The 19,382-nt window shown below is 41.1% G+C and overlaps 1 long non-coding RNA gene across 2 annotated transcripts in view; it reads left to right on the top strand.

Moving 5' to 3' along the window:
• The window catches only part of LOC122816982, a 315,952-nt gene that overhangs the window by 134,607 nt on the left and 161,963 nt on the right, over window positions 1-19,382 (top strand). The gene's annotated exons all lie outside the window — the stretch shown is intronic.

Raw genomic sequence — 19,382 nt, 5'->3', positions numbered from 1 at the left:
CCAAGAATCCACTGCCAGCGGATAGGGAAGCTAGGTCCCTGGAGAGATGGGGTAAAAAAGTTTATACCTCTACCACCCTGGCCATGAGGTCACTTAACTGCCTGTTTCATATGTTTCAGTACCAGGATTTCTTACTGGATGATTTACAGAAAAAGCTAGCCTCTCCTGAGCCTATTGATAGAAAGGCATTGCAGGATCTAGTACATAACACTCAGCAGGTTAGCAATCATTTTCTTCAGTGTGGTTATGATGCATTGGAGGCTTCATGTAGGGCAGCTGTGACTGGGGCTGTTATACGTAGACATGCTTGGTTAAAAGAACAGCCACTGCCAGACCATGTTAAAGTAAAGTTACTTGATGCACCTCTGGAAAAACAGAAGCTTTTTGGTGCTAATGCACAAGATGTGTTGAAGTCCATTGAGGAAAAAGCTAAATCAGTTCAGACAGTCAAAGATTTCCTCCAGGTTCAGTCTCCCAGATTCAGCAGGAATTAGCCTTCAAAGAATTGGTCCTTTCCAGACACTGACAAGTTTCAAAGGGGAAAAAACAGGCGTGCCCGAGGTAGAGGGCAATACCGAGGCTCCTACAGGGGCCGCCAATGGCAACCACCAAATCAAAGAAGTGGCGCAGGCAGTCCAGCTGCACCACAAGGACAATCACAATGACTTGACTTTCATACCGTCTACAAAGGCTCAAAGAGAAGCACCTTTGGGCGGAAAATTATCCTTATTCTCAAAAAACTGGCATATCTTAACCAAGGACAAATGGATTCTGGATTTAATAGACAAAGGTTACAGATTCCACTTCCATACATTACCAATAAGACAAGGCATGCCAAACCTGCCACTTCATCAAAGGGCAGAGGCACTCATTCAAGTTTCAAAGCTGTTAAATATAAAAGCAATAGAAAAGGTTCCTCCACAGGAACAAGGCCAGGGATTTTATTCAAGACTGTTCCTTGTTCCCAGAAAAGAAAACAAATGGAGACCTATACTGGACTTGTCTACACTAAATACTTATCTCATTGTGCCAAAGTTCAAAATACTGACGTTGCAGCAACTCCTTCCCATGCTGGGCAAGGGGTCTTGGTTGGTCACTCTGGACCTCAAGGAGGCATACCTGCATGTCCCAATCAGACAAAGCTGCAGAAGATACCTCAGATTTCTTGCAGGGACAGAGCATTATCAATTCTCAGCATTGCCGTTTGGCTTATCTACTGCACCCAGAGTGTTCACGAAATGCCTGGCATCAGTAGTGGCACACTGCAGACTCCAGGGGATTCAAATATACCCCTACCTGGACGACTGCCTCATACAAGCAGACAACAAGCAAACCTTGATAGCAAACTTGGACTATGTCATTCAATTACTACAGGCCTTGGGATACACAGTCAACATTCAGAAATCAAGACTTCTGCCATCCCAACAGATTATTTTCCTAGGAGCCAAGCTGGACACAAAAACACAGATGGCTTATCTCACAGAGGAAAAACAACAGCAGTTACCAGAGTACTTCAAAGGCCTAGCAAAGCTCTCCCAGCTGACTGCAAGGAAAATCCTGCAGGCCCTAGGGTTCATGGCATCTTGCATTCTTCTGATACCTTTGGCAAGACTTCATATGAGAAAGCTGCAATGGTACTTAAAAAGCTTATGGTCCCAACACAGCCAAAGCCTAGAGGACGTAATCCCACTCATTCCATGTCTGCAAAGAGAATTTTTGTGGTGGGCTCAAGCAAGTCAGTTAAACAAAGGCATGTCTTTCAACAAACCTCAAGCAGGTCAAATGATTACAACAGACTCCTCAGACCATGGATGGGGGGCGCACATGAAGGGCAGATGCATTCAAGGTCAATGGACACTAAGGGAAAGGCATCTGCACATAAACCAGAAAGAGATGTTGGCAGTGATACATGCAATCGAGACTTTCGAAAAATCACTTCAACAAGGACATTTGCTAATAAGGACAGACAACACCACGGTTATGTGGTATATAAACAAGCAGGGAGGCACTCATTCTTATCCCCTCTGCAGACTAACAATGATTCTCTGGGAAAAATCCCTAAGTCTGAAGATACATCTGCAATCCCAGTTTGTGCCAGGCAAGGACAATGTACTGGCGGACAAGCTGAGCAGAAATTTATTGGATCCACACGAATGGATGCTGCATCCTCACATTTTCTCACAAATAACAAGGACATGGGGAAGACCGGACATAGATCTCTTTGCTTCTCACATGAATCATCGCCTGGAAAAGTTCTGTACAAGGACCCACCATCCTCTAGCCTGGAAAACAGATGCTCTCTCCTTCAGCTGGAAGTCCCTAACAATTTATGTATTCCCTCCTCTACCACTGCTGACCAAGGTGATACTGAAGATCAAAGCAGAACAACCAACAGGCATTTTGATAGCTCCAGACTGGCCAAGGCAGCACTGGTACCCATTGCTGTTTAGCATAACTCGGACCAAACCTTGGCCTCTTCCCCTATGGCCTCTGCTTCTAACACAACACAATTACAGGACGGTTCATCAAAACCTGAAAACATTGCATCTGACAGCCTGGAGGTTACCATAACTCCTTCCGATATCTCTCTTTCCAAAAAAGTTCAAGAGATCTTACTGGAAGCATGCAGACGTTCCACCAGAAAAACCTATTCAGCCAAGTGGAAGAGATTCATCATCTGGAATGCTAACAGGGGTCAGGATACAACAGTATTGAGTATACCTCAGATATTGGAATACTTGGCAGAAATATTTCATACTGGTCTCTCATATTCTTCCATAAAGATTCATGCCTCAGCAATCTCAGCAAAATACAATTGTGATCCACCTGTGTTTTCACATCCTTTGCTAAGACAGTTCCTAAGGGGGATCAAGAATATCAAACCTCCCAGGAAACCGCCAGTACCTGCATGGGACCTCAACTTCATCTTGGAAAAATTAACTCTTCCTCCCTTTGAACCAGCAGCAACTTCAGAAATGCAATTTCTCTCATGGAAAATGGTTTTCCTATTGGCAATCACATCAGCAAGAAGAGTCTCGGAGATGCAGGCACTCATGGCAGTACCTCCTTTTCTCATTTTTCATCAGGACAGAGTCTCTCTAAGAACCAATCTTTCATTCATGCCAAAAGTAATTTCCAGGGTGTCTCTAAATCAAGCCATTCACCTGCCTACTTTCTTCCCCAATCCTCAAAACAGGGGGGAAGCACTGCTGCATACTTTGGACATACACAGGCAACTACGCTACTACTTGGACAGAACTAAGGCCACCAGAAAGTCTGATCAACTGCTTGTAGCCTATGCTGCTGGAGTACAAGGAAAAGCAATCTCCAAACAAACAATTTCCAAATGGATTGGACACTGCATCAGATTCTGCTATTCCTTTCATGGAAAAGGTGTGCCAGCCAATATTAGGCCACACTCCACCAGAGCTATAGCCACATCCACAGTTTTCCTAAGAGGAGTGGCTACAAAGGACATTCTAGAGGCTGCTACATGGAGCTCCGTGCATACATTTACCAAGCACTAGAACCTGCCTTTATACTCCAGATCCTGAGCAGGCTTTGCTTCGGCAGTCCTGCAGGGCATTTTAGCTACACCATCACTTTCTTAGTTCCAACCACCCCCAGCTTGGCTATGGTATTCAACCCATATGTTATGACTGCAGTTGCATTCTTGAAGGACATAGTACAGTTTTGTACCTACCATAAATGTAGATGTCCGATAGATATGCAACTGCAGTCAGATTCTCCCACCCTCCTACCCCTCTGCAACCTTCTTTATGGGTCCACTACCCCTATTCCTATTATCTGGGGGTATCTCTATGGTGTATCTGTTTATTACTGTTGTGCATGTCTGGAATTATTTATCCATTCACCAAATTTAGCCTTCCTAGGAGGGCACCTGGCATCTGGGGCAAGAAACACTGAAGAAGATGGCGTCAGCCGATGCCTTTATACTCCAGCCGTTCTGACGTCGGAGAGGAGGCGACACCAGGCGACGCCGGACCCAGACTTCGGAATCCGGCCGACCGAGGGCTGCCTGAGGCAGGACAACCCATATGTTATGACTGCAGCTGCATATCTGTCGGACATCTACATTTATGGTAGGTACAAAACTGTACTTTCTGGAAATCCCAGGGATCCTTGCCTGACACACGTGGTGATTTTTCCTCCAGAGGCAGAGGAGGATAACAACAATAACAGACACTGCCCTTGTGACAGAATGGGTCCGCAGAACCAGGGTGACAGAGAATCCTTCTCTGGCAAGCCCTTCCAGAATCCCTGAAGGGTTGCCCGGCTGCTCACCTCTGGAGGCAGTCGGGGGAAGACTTTCGCTGTACCCAAAAGCCTGGCAAAATTTAACAAGAGAAAGATGGGTACTATCCATTATATCCAGAGGTTACAAACGTCCCTTCCATCAATCCCCCTTACAGTCAAAAAAGGCCCTTCCAGATGTTCCACCCAATCTGAGGGAGCAAGCAGTCATAGAAGTTTCAAAACTGCTATAAAAAAGAGCCATTCAGGAAGTTCACGCAGACCAGCTCAGATCAGGAACTTACTCAAGATTCTTTTTGGTACCAAAAAAGACAGGGGACTGGATCTCAGCAGACTAAACAAATATGTACAAAGAGAAAAGTTTCAGATGGTCACGCTACAATCCATTTTACCCTTTCTGGGTCAGGACAATTGGATGTGCTCGATAGATCTTCAGGATGCATGCTACCATATCAAGATGGACAGACGCTCCAGGAGATTTCTTCGCTTCCTGGTAGGGGCCAGTCATTACCAGTTCAGAGCTCTGCCCTTTGTTCCCACCTCAGCCCCCAGGGTGTTCACCAAGTGTTTGGCAGTAGTCACGGCTCACCTGAGGCATCAAGGATTATAGGTGTTTCCATATCTAGACAACTGGCTCCTCACTGCTACCACCAGGCATCAACTCTTACAAGCGCGGGATTATACAGTCACATCATGCACTCAACTAGGCATCACAATAAATTTTGAAAAATCTGCCTTGTTGCCCTGTCAGTCTATCACTTACATACGAGCAGAATGAAACGCAAGAGAAATGTTTGCAAGATTACCACTGGAAAGAGTTTCCACAATTCGTCAACAAGTGTTAATCCTAATGCAGAGCAAAAGGATTCAAGTCAGATATGTCCTTCAAGCTCTGGGCTCCATGGCAGCTGCCATTCTTCTAGTTCCATTAGCGCGTTTCCACATGAGAATTCTTCAGTGGCTTCTTTTCACGCAGTGGTCCTTTCAGGAGCTTCCCATGTCTCACATGATCCTGATTACAGAAACATGCAAAAGGCACCTGTCTTGGTGGATGGACTCCCCACTAGTGTCTCAGGGCAGACCTTTCATAGAGCCTCCACCGGTAGCCACAGTGATCACGGACACCTCCCTGATGGGGGGGGGGGGGGGGCATTATCTGGGCAGGACAGTCCAAGGCACTTGGCAACCTCATGATTACCATCTGCACGTCAATGTCCTAGAAATGGAAGCCGTGCTTCTATCGTTGCAAGCCCTTCAAGACTCTCTTCCATCTGGGACCATTGCAATTCAAACAGACTACATGTCAGTGGTGCGGTACATCAAAAAACAGGGTGGAACTAGGTCCTACCCCCTGTGTCGAGAGGCACTCAGACTGTGGCAATCAGCGATTTTCTCCCAACGTTTTCTGATTGTGACGCACATCCGTGTGAGATCCAACGTCCTAGCGGACAGGCTCAGCAGAGCTATTCTCATGCCTTACGAGTGGTCTCTGAATCAGGAAGTTGCGGATTTTATCTTCCGCAAATGGGGACAGCCTTGCTGCGATCTGTTTGCCACCCCTCTCAACAACAAATGTAGCAACTACTTCTCCCTTCTTCCACTTCCAGGTCGCATACCCAGAGATGCTCTAGTGCATGATTGGCCTCAGGGACTCGTTTATGCTTTTCCCCCCATTTCCCCTAATATCAAGACTCATACAGAAAGGAAAATGGTTGGGTTGCAAAATGATCCTCCTTGCCCCTTATTGGCCTTGACAGATATGGTTACCTTGTCGATCAGCCCTAGATTCTGGACCCAATTCCAGATCATCTGATTCATCAATCTCTCCAAACACTCCAGCTTACAGCCTGGTTATTCCAATTCCAACCTTAGCTAGGCTTCCCGGTATCTCATCAGCAGTTCGTGATATTATTGTTTCCTCACATAAGTCTACTACGAGAAAAACGTATGCTAGTAAATGGAAATGGTTTTCCTACTGGGCAGAGTCTAGAAATGTGTGGATCCTTTCTCAGCCCCAGTCCATGAAATTCTTGAATTTCTAGCACAACTTTTTCAGTTCGGTGCCGCTTCCACTACTATTAGAGTACAGTTAGTGGCCATTTCAAATTTTCATATCGGATTGTTGAATTCTAACATCATGTCTCATAAGCTCTGTAAGGCTTTTTTGAGAGGAGCATCTCTTCTTAGACCTCCAGTGAGAGATCCCCCTCCTCCTTGGGATCTTAATTTAGTCTTAACTTCCTTAATTTTGCCTCCATTTGAACCGGCAGCATCATGTTCCCTTAAGTTTCTGTCTTGGAAGACACTTTTTCTGGTTGCTATCACTTTAGCTAGGCGTGTCTCAGAACTTCAAGCACTATGTTTTCGTCCTCCTTACCTGGTGTTTCACAAGGACAGAGTTTCTCTGAGGACCAATCCATCCTTTCTTCCTAAAGTCTGCTCAGAGAACAGTTTAAATCAATCCATAGATCTCCCAGTGTTCTTTTCCAATCAGAGCAACAAGGCAGAATACAAGCTCCACCAACTGGATGTTCATAAACAATTGCGTTTTCACCTTCATAGAATTAAAGAACTAAGGAAGTCAGACCAGTTATTTCTCTCTTATGCCTTCAACAAACAAGGCCTCCCAGTTTCCAAGGTGACCTTATCCAGATGGTTATCTAATACTATTACCTTTATTTACCAGTTATGGAATAAAGAGTTACCAGCTAAACCAAAAGGTCATTCTACCAGGGCATTAGCCACCTCCATAGCTTTTCAGTCTAGGTTGCCCATAGATTCAATCTGTGCAGCTGCCACGTGGGCAAACCCTCATACCTTTATCTCTCATTACAAGATGGATGTGGTCTCCCGGAGCAGAGCTAACTTTGGTTCCACTGTTCTGAAGAGTCTGTTCCAATGAGCCACCCAGGATGTTATGTGCTAGGGATGCTGTCCCAAACAGCAAGAATGAAGGTAAGTCAGACAACTTAACATAAAGAAGTTATGTACCTACCATAACATTCCATGTTAGTTGTCTTCATCTCGCCTTCCTTCTTGCGTCCCTCCCTCCTTCCCCCATCCTAGTGGACTGAGAGGAGTTCTTGTTTTCACTGGCTGAGTATTTTTTTCCTTATTTTTCATTTGACCAGGTTTTTTGTAACTTATTCTATAATTAGATGTATTGAACACCAGTTTTTAGATAACTGGTTTTCTCAACTTTTGTCTGGGATTAGCTATTACAAATGAGGTCTGGGTAGCTTTCGCTAGGCATCATGGGATAAGGGGTAGCCTCAAGCCAGTAAACAGCTCTCAAGCTATTAAAGATGGCCGAGTCGGAGCCGAGGATCGGCTCTGAACCCAAACAGTAAGAAGGAAGGCGAGATGAAGACAACTAACATGGAACGTTATGGTAGGTACATAACTTCTTTTTACATCACAGCATGATGGAACACGTTGCCAGAATAAGGAGAAACAGGAAGATCAGGAGACATCTGAAGAAGAAATATGGACATGGGAAAGAAAAAGAGATTTAATATGGTGTAATATTTATGCAAAGGAGAAAGTAAAACTAATCAATACAAAAAGAGCAGCACCAACGATACTTGAAGAGAAATACAGGCAAAGGAATCCGGACATGGAAAACTTTACAATACAAAAAATAAGAAGACAAAGAGGAAAAGTAGAAAACAAAACTAGTAATGGAGAAGTTAAGGAAACAGAAACTGAGGTTATGGAGCACCTGCAAAGTGAAGGATTTAGTATAGAAAATCTAACCCGGAAAGCACCACAGCAGGATAGAGCAATAGACATCCAAATTAAGGAGAAACTAGTAGAATGGGAAGCAACCGGTCAGTTGCCATAAGAAGATATTTTGGAGCCTTCCACAGGAAACCAGTATAAGTGTTCTCTTGAAGCTGGACAGCAAGGGAAGGAACAGGAAACTGTGGCAACTCTGGAACAGTCAGTCTTAAGGAGTGATAGGCCAGTGAGTCCCTCTCTGATATAACAGTGGATGACAGAGGATGAAATTGAAGAGAATGTGCCACAGGAAGATGCTATAGAACTTTCTACAGAATGCCAGCAGGAAATGGAGAACAAATAAATGTGCCTTCAGTTTAGAAGAAAATGATCTAAGAGAAGAGTTGATTGATTTAATAGAGATAGATAGACATATTAAGATCAATGAAAGAAATAGATTGAAGAAGGTCAGTAAACCCCAAAAAGCCAGACGTTTGATGAAACAAATGAACACAGCAATTAGGACTGTCCATAGAGATCCATATGATATAACAGACATAAAGAGGATATATTACTGTGCAGCTAAATTAATAACCGATAAAATTCTACCATAAGAACACAGGGAAGTAAGGGAAAGGAAGGGGAGAAATTGATTACCATCATGGAAGTAGATAGAGAAAACAATAAAGCAGTAAAGACAAGAAGTGTCACTGTTAGAGGAGTATAGAAGAGGGAAAAGATCAACAAAAAAAATCAAAGCTAGACGTGATAAAAGCAATGTGCAATATTATAACGAATCAGGAGCTGTCATGCACTGTCACAAATAAACGGAAAATATCAGCACAGGCAGAAAAACTTAGAAGATACACAAATGTAAAGGAAAAGTACAAAATAAGCAATTTATAGTTTATAGAGAATTGGGAAACAACGTAAAAGGAATTGAAACACCACTCAAAAAAAATAAAGAAATAGATACATTTTGGAGAAGTATTTATGAAGATCCTGTGGAACATAACAAAGATGATAAATGGATAGAAGAAGTAAAAGGGAAGTATAAGAAGTTCAAAGATACAGGATATGAAATTGGATGAAGTAACAGCCAGAGAGACTGAAACTAAGTTAAGAAAAGCCTCCAACTGGAAAAGACCAGGCCCAGATGCAGTACCTAACGTCTGGTTAAAAGTATTAATATCTTTGCACAAAGATTTAGCCATGCGCACCCTGAACAGACACCAACCTGGCTAACAATAGGAAAAACAATGGTCCTACTTAAGAGTGAACCTGCAAGCTACCCTAAAAATTATAGACCAATAACTTGCCTTACAGCTACATATAAACTATACACTGGAATTGATGCCATCAGAGTTTATAGTCATTTAAAAGAAAACTCAATCATGGCAGTAGAACAAAAAGGGCAATAAAAGAAAGTCATATGGAACAAAGGATCATCTGTTAAGTAAAGTCATAACGGAGAGCTGTAAAAAGGAGAAGAATCTACGTATGGCACGGACTGACTACAAAAAAGCATTTGATAGTATCCCACATTCATGGATAAAAGAGTGGTTAAAAATGTATCAGATACATCCTACGCTGATCAACAACATTACAGTGACTATGAAACAGTGGCAGACCACTTAGCAATTAAGCCATAATAAAGGCCAAATTATTATTCCAGGGATAAAAATTCAAAGAGGGATATTCCAGGGTGACTCCCTGTCACCTCTGCTATTCTGTCTTGCCCAAAAATCATTAAGCTGTCTGCTTAACAGATTAGGCTATGGCTGTAATTTGGCTCCTAGAAAATAACAAAGTGTAAAGACTTCTCATCTTCTCTTTGTTGATGATTTAAAGCTGTACAGCTCAACAGATGAGGAACCGAAAGCACAACTGCAAGTAGTCAAAACTTTTTTAGATGATATAAGAATGTCATTTGGTCTTAATAAGTGTGGAAAAGCAACCTTTAAAGCAGGAAAACTGCAGCACCAAGAAAACATCAGTTTACTTGAGCAAGAGGGAGTGTATAAGTATTTGGGAATTGATGAAGGATCAACAATAAAACATGAACAAATGTAAATAAAACTTAGTAAGGAATATTTTAGATTAAATTAATCCAGGAAACAGCGTTGACATCTAGGAACAAAATTCAAGCTATAAACCAGTTTGCTCTTATTGTTCTTTCTTATAGTTTTGGAGTGATGGACTGGCCCCAAAACATGTTGGATAGATTAGATAGGAAAACAAGCAGGATGTTTTATGCTCACCAGATGATTTATAAAAATCAGTGCTTACCAAGATTATATATTTCCCATTCTGAAGGAGTATATATACATGTATAGATCTGAAAGTGTGGGACTGCACACATCTGCTGACCTCACAGGACCCAAACATAGCGAAAGTTTTGAAACATGAGGAGAATAAGTCTAAGAAGACTTCCCTGCTTAGTCTAGCAGACGCATATCAACGTCAAGCAGGAATGGAAATCACACCAGAAGTAGATAAAAATTAGGCGGCAACTGAATGTGCCAAGAAAGATCATAAGGTGAAGAACCAGATGAAAAGGCAAGAAACGTGGAATATACTTAAATATAGTTGCAAATGTAGAAAATGTCTGGAAGAACTTCATGTCGATCCAGATCGAATGCTGGAATAGTTAAGGAGAGGCGAATTCAAACCAAAAGATGAAAGGTTAATATTGATGGCCCAAGATAGTGGGCTAAGCACACGTAAGTCCATTGAACATGTGGGAGAAACAGACAAATGTAGGTTTTGTAGAACAGAATTGGAAACAGTTGCACACCTTGTTGCTGGTTGTGACATACTAATGACAGAAGGACTGTCTAATGAAAGGCATAATAGTGTGGCAAGACTGTTGTGCTGAGGATTGTATAAACATTATAATATTGAATTAGCTGAAAAACACTGGAAATATAAGCCACACAGCATTATAGAAAATGATGAAGTCTACATCATATGGGATCACCCATTACCAGCAGTTCAAAAGATAGAGGCGAGATAACCAAATATAGTGGTCCATGAAAAGAAGACTTTAGTATCATTGATCATTGAAATCGCTACATACACCCAGTGACTACAGTGTCTTGTGTACAGAGAGAGACAAAGCAATAAAATATCCAGATTTGCAGGCAGAATCGAGAGCAATGTGGAAGAAAGATATCCAGACAGTTTCAATAGTAGTAGGAGCAATGGGTCTTATAAAAAAGAATCTACAATTGTATTTAGATATGCTACCAATAAGTGTAACCCCATATGAATTGCAGGAGTCCTTACTGGGCACATTATGGGTGCTACAAAGAGCACTTCTGGTTGACATCAAAGATTGAAACAATATTAATTTCATGAACTTTAATTGTACTTTGACTTGGGAATGGGGTCCATTTCCATTATGATATTGAAAACCAAAAGATTTGGAGAAATTAAAAATAAGTTTGAAGTTTTGGGAAGAAAGAGTTAAAAAAATCATATTTCTCATATTTTTCCTGTAGTCTTATAAATTCTTAATTGTTCTCCTTTCTCTGTTATCCAGGTCATCTGTTTTCTCCAGTGGTAGTTATTCTGTTTTGTTTAAAAACTCTGATGTTCCTCCTCTTGACGTCTTTTCTTCTGTATCATTCAGTGCATTTTCTATGCCATTTATTTGTGCATCCTGTTTTTGAAATATGTCTCTTTGATTACTTCTGTTTGCTATTAATATTCGTGTTTTACAGAATCCACAGTATTGTCCCATTAACCCATCTTAAAGGATAGCGCTTGAATTGAACACATAACATTCTGCAAATCTCTTGTCATATTTAAATCTAAAGTGGAGGTTTTCAGGTGACTCAGTTTCCAGTAGTTTGGCGAATTGTTCTGTTATGTTCTCTGTTGTCTTCTCTGGTAGCTTTTACAGAAATATTTGCACTTCAGTATTTTTTCTTATTAAATAAAACTCACATTTATCAAATTTGTCATATTACTGCTAAGACAGTAATATTAACGAGACATTCCTGTCAAAACTGTTTCAGAACTGCTGAACAAATTCAGAGTACTGCTAACTAGTGGCTAGCTTAGCTCTGCTCCCATGTCTCTCATTCTTGGATGTAAAGCTATTTCTGCAGTAGCCCAAACCAGTTAACTATATTTTCTGCAAATGTTTCAGGATCTTGTATGGTTTCTTGTCTGTGCTGTTCTAGTCTCTTAAATCTGTCCCAGTGAAATAAGCAGGTGATCTACCAGTGGCATTGTGCACGCAAAGCACTGATTTTCATATCAGCTTTCACTGAAGGATAGAAAGTAATGATTCGAAAAACCTAAAAACACCAAATGCCACCTGCATAAAGGCCTTCACCAAACCAGATATGATTTTAAATGTATAAACCTATGAATCCAGACTGCAACTGAGTCCTTTATGCTACTCTTTCAGTACTGCCACCATAACAGTTCTATATTAAGCCCTTAGTGCACTTGTAGTATCCCAACTACTACTTGATACTGAGAAATCCCTAATATCTAACATTCTTTTAACACTGTTCCTCAGTGTACAGCTTTTTGTATTTTATACTTTTGTACTGAACTGTTGCATTCCAATTAATGCTGCTGGGTAATACTGCAGATTTTACCCTGTACATGCCTTGGCCATGGCATGTAGTATATTGCATCTCATTGTTATTAGATATATGGAAACTCCTGCATTACTCTAGTTTCTTATTACTTGCTGACCTGCCTTCGTCATCTTCCATTCCTTTTTGCCCATGTATCTCTTCTTGGGTATCTTAGTTATGATTTGATTTCATCTTCTCAGTCAAGCTCATTCAGAGAAATCCATTCTGAAATGTGACTTATTCCCATCTGCATAATACATACTCAGAATATTGTTTAGCCCTTTACTCTTTTTTTTTTAAGGGTGAGGCTGTTTATTCCTGAGCTTCTGTGGATAACAGTTCTACTGGTTCTAACTGGGCTTTTGCCATGGATCCTGTCCTAGATATTCTATGAAAATGAGCCATGCTCAGAGAAACTTCATTTTAAAATATAAACATGCACAGTTTCCATGTCAGACCCTAACTCTTCAGGCGTTTTGTAGTCCTACATCTGGCCCAAATTACTTAACAAGGTAAGGTATAACTGTTTGTCTGCTACTCTGATATTTTTTAATCCCTGGCAAATAGTGGTTCTGCAGAGCCATTCCCTTCCTTGTTAGGCATGTAATCAGCAGCTTGCACCATTACCAGTCACTACCTTTATGCATAGGCCTGCGCCCAGCAAACAGATTTCACTGAATTGCAGTTTGACTTAAGTCTAAGCAGTTCCCATCCTGTAAATTTCAAGTGGTTATTTCTGCAACATGTTTTATTTGTTATTTCTGTAAAGTTTGACCTATCTTATAATGTAATATGACTTTACTGCATAGCCTACTAAATCTGAACTAGGCATGGTATGATTTCCCTGAGGTGTATTTCTCACTGTAACCTAATACAAGTACTTTCCTACACTTTATTTTATTTTACTTTATTTACTTCAGCTAAAACATTGCATCAGTGTGTAATTAAAGCTGTAGCCTTCTCTCACATGTCACTCGCTGTAGTGACACTGCAAAGGGCAACTATCAAAATTCAGACCCCTGCATTGTTATGGCTTGTTGTATGCCTGTTTCCTGGCGCACTTTATTTAGATAGAATTGTCATACAGCGGTAGCTAGGAAAAGACAGAGAAAGAATGAATGTTTTTGGTCTGCTGAGAAAATTGTAATAGATAAGGGAGGAATACTGAAAGGTTTAGTCAAAGCTAAGGTTGAAAGGTTTGGTGAAATTCAGCAAGGAAGATGTATCTCATGGATATTTATGCATATGAAAGGTGGGTATATTTATGCTAAGTGTGGGTGGGTGTGCCATTGTTTGAATTTTGTAGTAAGGCAGACAGGAGTGAAGCATAGTTATATACTTCCTGCATTTATTTACATAAAGGTTTCTGCAATTATGTATTTAATGATAATGCAGTTACACAACCAATGGAGAGGAGGCCAGGTGGTGTGTGCAAGAGCGGTCTTTGTTTGGGGAAGTGAAAATATTAAGCTGAAAAGGGGAAGCACACTGTGCTGAACGGACATGCTGACCTAGATCACAGATTGGGTTGGTTATGTGAATAATAAAAAGGGACTAAGGAGTAACTGCATGTGATAAAAAAATGTTCTTAATTATATATTTTGTAAAACCATGATAGTATGGTTTTAGGGGCACAAAACCGTTAAATATAACATAGTAGACTGTTGTCTTTCGAAGCTAAAATTACAACAAGGTATTAAAGTACCATATTAAACAGTAGTGTGTGTGTGTGTGTGTGTGTGTGTGTGTGTGTGTGTGTGTGTGTGTGTGTGTGTGTGTGTGTTTTAAGCTAATAATTGTTAAATATTGCAACAACATATACAGAGTGAATGTCTAGGACAGTGATGATGAACCTGTGACATGCCACAACGTTTTGTGTGACATACCAGCATTCGCCAACACCCGAATAACCAAAGAAACTGAGCAAAAATATAAGGAATAAAAAAAGTCATTGATGTTAATCAAATCAGATGTAATGTGTTTCATATTTTTTCAGTTCAATTCAAAATTATTATTAAAACTAGGGTAATTTTTGGTACACTGTTTTAAGCCTAGTTATCAGTGCACATATTGTTTTTTCTATTGTAAGTCACTGATTTTTCTTTTACTTTTATAATACATAGCAACACACATGATTGCACTGTATTTTTTTAAATAAATTAATATGTAAAGAATTGTTTCTCCTTTGTTCGGGGGAGGGGGATAACATGCCAGCATAGTCATGATAGGCATTTTCCGAATTTTTGACACATCGAGCCCAAAAGGTTCCCCATCACTGGTTTAGGAAATGGTATGCATTAGTGAGCTCAAAAAGTGTCAAATATTGCAACAAGCTATAAAAACTGAATGTACGTGTATCGGAAAACACTTAACTTTTGGCACAAAGAATATCTGCATTGTTCCATGCATGTACTTTCTCAAAGTTTATGAAGACTAAAAGTTCTGATTGATCGTGTTTTACTGTTTATTTTCAGCAGCATTGCACTGCTGTACAACTTGTCTGAATGGAGCTGCATCAGTCTGTATCTGAGCTGAATAGTGATGTGTTTGACTACCTTTGATCCTGTTTACCACCAAGCTAATGACTGTTTAGATTACTTTTGAGTGTTCTGATTATATTTAGAGTTGTTGGTTGATGTATCAAACAGTGTTTAAAACAGTTTTTGCACTTGTAACTTGTGAGAGGAAATAAATTTGCAGTGTTCTTTTCATGTATTAGCTGAAAGCTTCCTAAGACCAAAAGTTCTGCTTGGTTATTTTTGCTTTACTGATTTTTTTTTTTTGCAGCAGCATTGTGTGGCTTGTTTGAATAGAGTTGCAGCACATTGTACATGTAAGCTTACTATTGCTGGAGTGGACTACCCCCCCCCCCCCTTTTTTTTTGCTTCATGCTTTCCAGGTGCACCAGATTTACCAGCTCCTCCTTCCAAGCCTGGACTTTTTGTGACTCAAGGCTGGAGCTGATCTTAAGGGTGTCCTGGGGATCATACTGCTTTTACCGGGGAAAGAGTTTTTTTTTACTTAGTAATGTCCTGCCCTCATTTCCCATCCCCTCTGCATTCGTCTGTTCCGCCTGAAAGTTATTTTCCCTCTGTGGACCATGCCTGCCTCCAGAGAGCACCTAAGTGAATGCACTCCCAGCCCCCCCAGATAGGCATCCCATCCCCCTGCCAGCTCCTTAAACACCTCAGCTGCTAATTGAACCCAGGTTGCTTGGGGCATAGTTAGGGCTTTATCTGTCTACTTCACAGCACTGGCTTTCTGTAGTAGACTTCCTTTTATCCCACAACCACAAAGAAAGCGGCTGTTTAAATCATATTTGAACATGTTTAAGCTGATTGTGTTTGGTGTTGTGGAGTAAGATATTTTAACAATGTTCAGTACAGTTTCTGCACTTTCAACTTATGAGAGAAGAGAGAGCTGCATGCTCTGTGTATTTGGTAAAGGCTTGCTAACATTGAAAGGTTTGGTTGTTTTTGCTTTATTATCTACGGTGGTGGTGCTGTGGTAGCTTTGTCGCCTCACAGTAAGACGCTGAACGGTTCGACTCTCAGCTAGAGCATCTTCTGTGTGGAGACATGCGTGCATGGGCGTACCTTCGTTGAAGGTTGTGCGTTAGGGCTGGCAACTGAGCATGTAAAAATCAACTGCCAGTCATTAGCGGACCGGAGTTCCACTGTGGTGACCCCTAACTGAGAAAAGCCAAAAGACACAACACAACATTGCTTCATTTTTAGCAGTTTTGCAGAGCTTTACACTTATGTGAGTGGAGCTACATTGCATTGCATTACATGCATTAACATAGTAACCAGTGAATGCTTACTTAAATTCTCCCCTTAGGAGTATTTTAAAATAGTCTTTCTAATTTACTGCTGTTGTTCTCAGACCTGGGCTTTTCACCAATGTAGATAGCACATTGCTATAGTTAAAAGTGCTGGTATCCTAAAATGTTACTATCATAGCATTTTCCTGCTAAAAGGAGCACAGTAGTAAACACCACAAAACCTGTCCTCAAATACAGTGATTGCAAAATATATGCACCTAGTCTCCAGCAGTCCCATTACCCCTCTAAACTCACTACCTGACTAGCAGACCTCTGCACACCATTGGTATACAGTCTGCCTTTACCTCCTGTGTTGTAAGCCTACTAGAACTGGATGCCTTGAGGCCATGTAGCAGCTACCTTGTATTCGCTGACACCCCGATCTTATTACCAAGCACTGAATCTATATGAGTGATGCCAGCACTTAACCTGAACTGCAGACCATAGATAAACTCACATATGCTGAGATACTAAAAACCTCAAAGGACTCCTAGGCACAGTACTAGTATACTTGCACCTCACTTGCAACTCAAGTGACACTGCCACCTGTTAATATAACAAATACAGGTCACCTAGGTGGTATGCCCATGCCCTGTAAGCTATCAGGCATTGCTGCTCCACATTGTCTTAGACATAACTAACTCCATAGTGAGACGTAGCAGTGCATCACTTACCAGGCAGAGTAAATACAGTGTAATGGTTAACTGTCTCTTGTCTTCCAGAATTCATGATATCACAAGCGCTTTTAGGTCTTTTCACCCCAAGTATGCAAACAACATGATCATTCCTCATGTGTGTGAACAGCCTGCATCATACACCCTTTGCATGTATGAACAGTGACTTGGCTGAGCTCTTTCAGTATGTTTCTGGCACTGGCAAGCAACTTGTCTTGAGCAGTATATTTTATCACTGCAAATGGTGGCATAGTATAATCAGAAGATAACTAATTTCAGCAAGTGGGTCACTTACTGATATCATTCCTGGTGGATCGTGTGTGTGTGTGTGTGTGTGTGTGTGTGTGTGTGTGTGTGTGTGTGTGTGTGTGTGTGTGTGTGTGTGTGTGTGTGTGTGTGTGTGTGTGTGTGCCAGCCAGCCAGCCAGCCAGCCAGCCTGGGGGAGGGTTGGGAGGGTGGGGGTTTGAGTCTCACAAGGGATAATTGGCTGGGCTTAAAATGGCTCGCAAGGGCAACTAGCCTAGTACTAATCAGTGTCAGTGTCAGGAAGATGGTTAACAGTACTACCTGCCTTGCTAGGGATGGTCTGCATCTCTCTTCAAAGGAGTTCCTTGTATTGGGCAAAATGTTTTCTGCCTTGATAGTGCTTTTTTTAATTTCTTCTTTATTTTTTTGTTTTCGTAGTGCCCTTTTTAGGCAAGAATCTGTCTCCTACACTTGCCCATTTAGCAAATCTAAAGGAGGTTGATTCCAGTGCAGCACTGTGGAACTGGAAGTCTAAACAAAACAGTGCCTGTCCTTGAGTCTTCCTAACCCTCAAAAACGTACATGTCTGCAAAGTCACAAAACACAGTTACAACACCCTTCTATACCTGGTTTTACTATTACTCCTTTAGACTCTTACATGACGAGGCCCTGTCTCTGATTTGTGTAGTTTAGTGGTCATTGGTAATCTCATTGTGCTACTCTTGCTTCAACAAGATAGTGACCTAGAATTCATACATATCTTGGTGACTACAGGTACATTCACCTTTCATAGCGTGGCCATGGCCAGTTGCAGAACCCCCTACCACAACACCTGTAGCCGCAGAAAACAACCTTAGCATATTAGAATCCTTAACCATCAAACCAAACACAATCATTATGGGCTATTTCAACTACCCATCCATAATCTGGATGATATGCACCACAAAAAATAAATATAGACAACAGTTCCTGGAACCTCAGTGTTTACTCCCTAAACCAGTCAGTGCTTAACCCTATTAGGGACCTAAGCCTTCTTGGTCTGGTTCATAGAAATATGGCACTATTGCACTCCATACCCTCAATTATCCTCTAACTGGTCAAAGCTAGTAACATTGCCATAGTATTTTCCATAAAATCCCAGCCAAAGCTGCCTTTAAATCTCACAGTCTTCAGAAATTTCTGCAAGGTAATTTCACAGTGATAGCTGCTGTTATGAAATTCAAAAGCTCTGCACCACATGAGAACTTGATAGGTAAATTGGCATAGTTACAGCTAATTTTTGCTCCCACAAGGACACCTGTTTCCATTATTCACAAAAACATGCCAATTTACAAACCTCCTGTGCATAAACAAACTCCAGCAAGAGTAAAGAACTCCTCAGTTCCACTGCTTTATAAGTGAACAAGGAGCTAAAGTAGAAGATCAAAACTAGCAAGACGAAATGCAAGTTGGATATTCCTCCCACCTCCAAAGATAACCACAAAGCTTTCATTTATGTTGGAGATCTGAGAAAAAATACTCGACATTGCACTGAGTTGATAACTGACAGCACTGCCCACTCAAATCCACAGATGATGGCAAATATATTTGCGGACATATTTAATTTCAACTCATTCCTTAATTCTGTCTTAGGTTCATAGCTACTTACTCTAAGAGACCATCAAGAAGCTCAACCACATCACCCAGTACTGGTTGGAAACTAGCAGTGCCCACCATTAAGTAGACTTTCTTCTCATATTCCTGATGATAATGTGTAATCAGCCATCCAGTCATCCAGACTGATTGTAAAGGTAGCTAGTGAAGTAGTCTGCTTGATAGTTAAGAGCAGCCTATTTCAAAATGGAGTATACATTGGGTTAGGTATCTGTCATGCCATCTGGTCTTAGTGACGTAGGTCTCTAGAATGGGTGTTTGCTTTACCACTTATATTTATGTGAAGCAGTTCAGAGTCCCAGTTCATTCGTTGCATAGAAGGCTAAGCAGAGTTCACAGCTCAGGAGTCTGTGTAACACTGGATACAGTGATAGAGCTTTTAGTCTATCAGAG

This window comes from Protopterus annectens, chromosome 12.part0 (assembly GCF_019279795.1).
Source record: "Protopterus annectens isolate FY-2018-M chromosome 12.part0, PAN1.0, whole genome shotgun sequence".
NCBI classification, from domain to species: domain Eukaryota; kingdom Metazoa; phylum Chordata; order Ceratodontiformes; family Protopteridae; genus Protopterus; species Protopterus annectens.
The sequence above is the reverse complement of the archived record's forward strand: the minus strand, read 5'-3'. Positions and strand labels throughout refer to the sequence as shown.